This window comes from Papaver somniferum, chromosome 11 (genome assembly GCF_003573695.1).
Source record: "Papaver somniferum cultivar HN1 chromosome 11, ASM357369v1, whole genome shotgun sequence".
NCBI classification, from domain to species: domain Eukaryota; kingdom Viridiplantae; phylum Streptophyta; class Magnoliopsida; order Ranunculales; family Papaveraceae; genus Papaver; species Papaver somniferum.
In genome coordinates this window covers 79303778-79310911 of record NC_039368.1, presented here as the reverse complement: position 1 = coordinate 79310911, position 7134 = coordinate 79303778, and the positions used below count along the sequence as shown (strand labels likewise).

At 36.4% G+C, this 7134-nt stretch overlaps 1 long non-coding RNA gene across 7 annotated transcripts; it reads right to left on the bottom strand.

Moving 5' to 3' along the window:
* Positions 1 to 2801: 2801 nt before the first annotated feature.
* LOC113323798 lies at positions 2802 to 5762 on the bottom strand. Of its 7 annotated transcripts, XR_003347844.1 has the most exons (7): positions 5487 to 5762; positions 4742 to 4819; positions 4516 to 4619; positions 4269 to 4320; positions 3620 to 3638; positions 3289 to 3388; positions 2802 to 3155 (listed from the first exon to the last, which is right to left on the bottom strand). It is a non-coding gene; the product is annotated as an uncharacterized LOC113323798 (long non-coding RNA). The 7 variants fall into 7 exon arrangements; XR_003347847.1 differs by lacking the exon at positions 4516 to 4619; XR_003347846.1 differs by lacking the exon at positions 3620 to 3638 and having other exon boundaries at positions 2889 to 3155; positions 4742 to 4822.
* Between the last annotated feature and the right edge of the window lie 1372 nt (positions 5763 to 7134).

Genomic DNA, 7134 nt, shown 5'->3' with positions numbered 1-7134 from the left:
AGCCGGCAAGTCTCCCAAGATCAACTTTCCAGAAAACAACAACATGCTACATGTTTTCCACGAAAACACTCGAGACATCAAAACATGTCACAAACTGGGGGATGCTCATTGGGTATTGGTTTGGCAGTTTACAGCGTGCGGCGTACACTACTCTCGGTATCAGAAAGTGTCATAAGGATGAGGCGGTTAGTAAATAAAGGGAGTAATGGTGAAGCGCTTTCTTTTATGGAACATTAATTCCAGGCGTTACCGGTTACCACTTCCTCCCATTTACTCACCCTTTTCCATTTCTTAATGAGACCAGAGTACGTTTCACTTCGACTTGTATAAATAGGCATTACCTATTTCCACGGAACAAAAAAATTTCGGTCAGGAACATACAACACTCAAAAATCACTTGTTAGCTTTCCCATCTCTTAGATTTCACTTTCTGATACAAGTCAAACAACTACTCTTCCATAACCGACTATTTTGGTCTCAACACTCTCTTCGCTTCCCTCCCCAAAACCAACCCTTCTCCTCCTCTTTGTGACCGATGCAAGTCTGGAACGACCATTTCTTGGTTTAGGCCGGATTTGTACAGATTGATCTCTCGAATCTAAAGTGCTCCCTTGCAGTACATTGTTTAGGGTTTAGACTCCTTTCTCACCCACTCACGCGAAATTACCGAAATCAGCAGAAACCGTTTTCACCCTCAAACATTAGTTGGCTCACAATAGTTAATCAAAGTTATCCATATGAACACTTTTGTATTAACCACATTCATATAATAAATCTAGATCAAATATGATGATCAATCAAACATGAAAGATAATCAAATGAATCTAATTGTGTTACTCGTAGAGTTTTTCAATTGTATATATCCCGTAGGATATAAGAAACAGTTGAAGAAAAATCATATTGATTCATGAGAACCAATTCATGAACATTAAGCCACCATTTGCAAAGTTTGCATTCCTTAATTTATTAATTTATTTGTTGATGATTATGGAATCATACTTAACAATTTTTTTTACTAAATAAACTAAGTTTGCAAACGGCTACGCAAACTATAGCTCTGGAATTTGGTCTTGTCCAGCAATTCGCATACGGGTACGCATACTTCTATCCCGGACCTTAAATCAGGTAGAACCGTTCACATACTGGTATGCAAACTTGGTTCCCAGACATTAACAGTTAAAACCGTTCACATACTGGTATGCAAACAAGGTTTCCGGACCTGAATCATACCAAAACATTTGCATACGGTATGCATACTGTGTTATATCCAGACAATGGTTAATTGTTCTAAACTCCCATTTCAATCATTGAAACATCCTTAGAAGACGACAATGGTTGTCTCACACATACCATTAGCTTATAAGTAATTTTCAAGTGATCGAATGATCAATACGAAACATTCTGAGTCGACATCAAATGTCTGTCTCACACAAATCATGTAAGAAGTTTCAAAGCAATTTTCACATGATCATCGTTTGAGTTATTATTTAGTTTCCTACAAATAAACTGTTTCCAACTAAACTCGTCAAGAATAATGATGAACGTAGCTAAAGCAAAAAGCTTCCAACACATATTTCGAGAAATATATAAGCGAGCTAAACTCAGCTCGAAATATCCAATGTGTATAATATAAAAGTCTATATAGTTATACGAGTTAGTCTCATTAGGAGATAGAATAGAATAGACTTCTGAGTGATATATAAGTTTAAGTCTCCACATACCTTTTGTTGATGAAGTTCCTCCAAGCTCTCCTCAGTAGATCTTCGTCTTCAATCGGTGAACGCCGTGAAGTCCAAAGCTCAACACACATTCTATCATAATATGAAACATATTTATAAGTAAACTAGAAATCAATACTTATATTATTGATCGCATAAACTTGAAAAACAAGCTTGAGATAAGAACGCTTGCGAGTTCGACTGAGCAATGCTCTAACAGGGTTGGTTTTGTCCTCCTGCAGCAGCGCATTTCTACTTTGCCAATCAAACATGGTGGTCTAGGCATCTACACAATTTCTAACACTATAAATTATTTCTTTTTTGGCATCCCAGCTTCAGACATATACATTGCAAAGAACCATCCTGGATAACTCATCTATCCCTGAAACAAACTTTACCTAGCAGCTTGCATGATTATTTGCAGGTATGTGGCTTATCTTCCTCAGACCATGACATCAATAAAACATCCCCCCACTACACCAAATTCAACGTTTAGCAACAGCTTAAATCTGTTGCTGAGTGGGCTTGCAACAGATTTTTGCCGTTGCTAAACACCCTGTCGCAGTTTTTCTCAAAAGCTCTATCTCTGTTGCTAATTCCGGTCAGCAACGACGGATGCAACAGAAGTGAACTGTTGCGAAACAAAAATTCAGCAACAGAAATGAACTATTGCTACGTTGTTGCTAATTTTAGAGTTGTTCTGGTATAATTTTATGAGAACAGGATATAGTTTGTTCTGGTTCATATTTAGCAACAGCTGTTTCCCGTTGCCAGATTTTTATAACAACAAAAAGAAAAGGTCAATTCTTCGTTGACCTAGTCAGAATCGACTTTCCCCAAATTGTCCTGAGATACCCCAGTTCCCTGTAAGTTCCCTAACTCTTCCTGTTATGATAATTCAATCAACTAACCCTCACATTCAACATAAAATTATAATTGAACTATGAAACACAACACAACAGCATGACGCAACAAAAACTGTCATTTGGATGTATCTATTAACTTAACATTACATCAAGGAATCTTACAAAATGTTTTAAACGAAAAATGAACTCTTCATTGTTGGATTCTCTAAGTGCCCTAACTCTTCCTGTTCTGATAATTCAATCAACGAACCCTCACATTCAACATAAAATTATAATTGAACTATGAAACACAATACAACAGCCATGACGCAACAAAAACTGTCATTTGGATATATCTATTAACTTAATATTACATCAAGGAATCTTACAAAATGTTTTAAACGGAAAATGAACTCTTCATTGTTGGATTCTCTAAGGGGAAAAAAAACTGAAATACAAATACATGAAGTACCTGCCCATACTGTTTACTTAAGCTTAAATATATGAACTCTTTCATTGCACAGAAGAGGGCAAGTATGAATACCTCTGCTCCAGTTAACTTTAAGTTCTTCCATCCCAAGGACCCTTAGTACTGCAAGAGTAAAGTTTGAGGATAAGGCTATGAGGCCGTGAATTTGAGTCATGAAACAATTATTTAAGATTTGAAGGTCTAATACAACTGAGATGGAGTGAATGTATTGACATTAGAGTTTCAGTAATCGCACCTCGTGCTCATGGAATTGAAGAATGAAAGACGCATGCCCTGTGCTTTGCGTATGCAGATGAAAGCTTCATTTATTTGGCTAAAGGTAAAGAGTTGGGTTTCTGCAAGTATAAAAAGAAGTATCAAGGAAAATCCATGAATCTCATTTAATCGAGTGTTTAACAAAACCTAACGGCACACTATAATAAAAATTGAAAAATGAGAGATTTTTTATAATTATAACAGGTTATAATATTATCAACTTAGCAAGCATCTTTCAATTTAGGACACCCATAATAGTCCATGTCTTTTGGAGTCACAGTATCAAGATTTTAGTTGAAGCATTACTATACCATTAATAAGTCGCGCGACCTGCAAAGCATTTCCCTTTTCAACATCAGTGAGTCCAACATGGTTACTAAAAAGAAATAACATAATAATATCGTGAAACTAAAAACAGTCAACTAACAAAATCAAATCAAATCGAATTGGAAAACTGCTCATATATTTTCTTCTTTTTCTGTCTTACGGATGGATATAGAGAAAGCAGTGAAAAGATCCAAAAAAAAAAAACGACTGGATAAGTTATCTCAAGTATAGGGTTAGAGAAATATGAGAATTCAGGTGGAATCAATAGATACGAAATCTCATGGGTTGTAGAATAACCGGGCTAGCCCAATACAGGAAACTAAATTTGAAATACATTAATAGAACCATAAACTATAAAGCCACTTTGAAACAAGGATTTACTTAAATGTTCATAGATTATGAAATGGGTTTGGAAAACAAATTCAGAGACATTTATTGCCAAGAAAACTTGGCTCTAAGTAGGTGACGAGTAATCATACGACAGATCCAAGAGCGCAGATGTACATAAGCATATTGATCATAGTTAAGAATTTGCACTTGCATCTTTGCCAAACAGATTACTGGCTATACAAAGTATCTTGATACATTTAACAACAACATGTGTGTTAATAGTTTGAAATTCAAATTGATTACCTTTAGCAATTAGTGGTGATCGAGCGTGCGACGTGCAAGAGAGCTAGCGATCCTATGAAGAAGAAAAAAAACAAAATCCATGAGATTTCCTACAAGGAAAAAAAAGTATGGAACGTTAAGATCTAATAAAAAGGAATTCTACAAATTTCATGAAAAGGAATACAAGCTGACAAGACTTTGATGATGTGTAACCTGCACATGCCTGTTTAGTTTAACCAATTGACTTATACTTAATCAAATACATTACTTAGACAAGTATCTAGATCTATCCCATCGTCGAGGAATAATTCATGAGTATAAGCTGATCTTCCTGTGCCATAAGATCGAACCCAGGCCGGACAACGAGGTGTCCTGCAAATATTCTCAACTATTTACAAAAAAATTCTTGACATGGATATCTGCTATTAAAATATGCTGATACCAAAATGAAAAGAAACTGGATTGCATAACAGGTGGGGAAGTATGGGAATTACCGGAAGCTTTGCGTTTCTTGTGGCAAAGAAGCCAACACATTCTTTTTCCCAGATACACCATATTTGTCTGCTTCAAGGCTACTTACAAGGAGTACAACAATTCCAAAAAATTATCAGTACTGAAAGAAGCAGAACATAGTTAAATGCTAAAGGTGCACCTAAAATATAACCCATAGGAATTGCTAATATGAGGTTGAAGAAACACCAGTCTTTATAAGTTAATGGTCAGAAAGGTTATGCATATTCACAAATCATAAACATCGGGACCAGAGAGCCATAATCTTAAACAAATCCCACCAATTTCACCACCATCATTGCCTCCAATTCTAAAAATAGTACCATCTGCACAACTTGGAATAAGATCCATTGAAGTTCTGAAACAATAAGCCATATTCTCTCCTATTTCATTTAATACCCACAAACAACAAAAAATTGACAAACACAAAATCATCTAGTTGAATTAGAATCACCAACACCCAAGTTAGTACCAACCACAACAAGTGGCTCATAACAAACTTAGTTCACCCATATGGTAGAAAACTTGCGGAACCACAAAACAGAAGGAAAAAAAAATGTGAATCTCCAAACCACTTAAAGAAGGTAAAAAATGTTAACTTTAAATGAACCCTAATTGAAATCACAGTTCACAAAATCAATTCAAAAAGCTCCAAATTACAGGAAATTGGAAATCCTAATTGAAAATTTTGGGGAAAATTGATATAAATAATAGAGAAGAGAGAGTTACCCCATATCACCCAGATCTTGATGATCTTAAACCAACGATGATGTTTGGAGAAGAGTGAGTGTTATATGTTTTAGGTGTTCTTCATCGCTTCCAATAAATAACACGAATCAAAATCTAAATCTAAATGAAAAATAAAAGAATAAATCGAGATATATAGATCAGGCCTGAGAAGAAACAGGAGATCGGAGATTGAGAAACTGCAAATAGAGGAATAAAGAGAAAATAGAGTTGGGCAAGAGAGGGTTTAGGCTGCAGCTGCTCTGCGAGTAAGGAAGAAGAAAGAGGTTTGAAGAGAAACTTATCTCTTCGATAGAAACGAGAAGAAGAAATATAGTTAAAGGTCAAGGGGTCAATGAGTCAAAGGGGTGGAAGTATATCAATACTTAAAAGGATATCAAAAACATGGGTGGAAAAAACGTTCATAAGTGTTACCTGGAAGCATGTGAATCACATGCTTATAAACTCCGCAGTTTCTACTAGCAACAGAACCTGGGCAGTTGCGAGATCCGCAACAATTCAAGCGGTTGCTAAAATTTAGCAACAACTATTCTTTGTTGCTAATTAGCAACAGCTCTATTGCTAATCTAGGTTTCTAAATGCTGAATTTGGTGTAGTGCCCACCCTATGAAGTTCTTGGTAGTACCATACTTTGATGTAGTGGTGAATTAGATGTCGGAGAAGTTTGTGATGACAGAAAGAAACTTAATACTGTGGCATTGCAACAAAACTTCCCATGCTTAAAACTATTTGATGGTCGTACCCATTAGTACAGTTTGGGTTTGTATAGTGCTACAAATTAGGTATTCTTTTTCTTGAGGATAACAATACATGTCCCAGCTGCGACAACGTGATGGATGTTTTTGGTGACTATGCTCTACATTGTTTTAGTGGCATGGGGCTTAAATTCAGACACAACTTGCTCCGCAATGTCTTTGTCAATATCTGCTTCAAATATGTGGTTGCAACCCATAAATACGCTTCCTTAATAGTTTTGTCAAACAATGATGCTACTTTGAGACCGACGGACATTCTTGTATATAATTGGGTGAATAGACTTAACATTTGTTTCGATACTACAGGGGTTTCACCATCCACAGGTGGGGATACTCGGTCTTTTACACCAGGTCAATCCATCTTCAGAGCAATTACTCGCAAACGCAAGAAGTGCTTGGATAAATGTACAACCCATGGTTATGGTTTTGGTATTTTTGCTTTCACTGCATTAGGAGAACTCAGTGATGATGTAACAGTATTTTTGAAGAGACTTAAAAACTGTATGTCGAGCCATCATATGAATAACAAAATAGGCAGCTTTGTTTTTTATAGAATATATATTGCTATTCCGAAGGGTGTTAGAGCTCAGCTTGTTGCGAGACTCCTAACCAGTTTCTTGTAAACCTTAGCTAGTTATTATTTAGTAAATAAAAACCTTATTAATAACATAATCACAAAATAATAATAATAAGAAGAAGAAGAACGGGCCCTAGCTCAGCTGGTCAACCCCGTTCCCCAAATATTTGATGCGCTCCAAGAGGTCCCAGATTCGAGTCCCCGTTGGCGCAATATTGCAGAATTTGACATGGAAGGTAAAGTTAGCTTGCCCCCCACCCCCCCCCCCCCCCCCTTGCGACATAATCGGCCCCCCTAT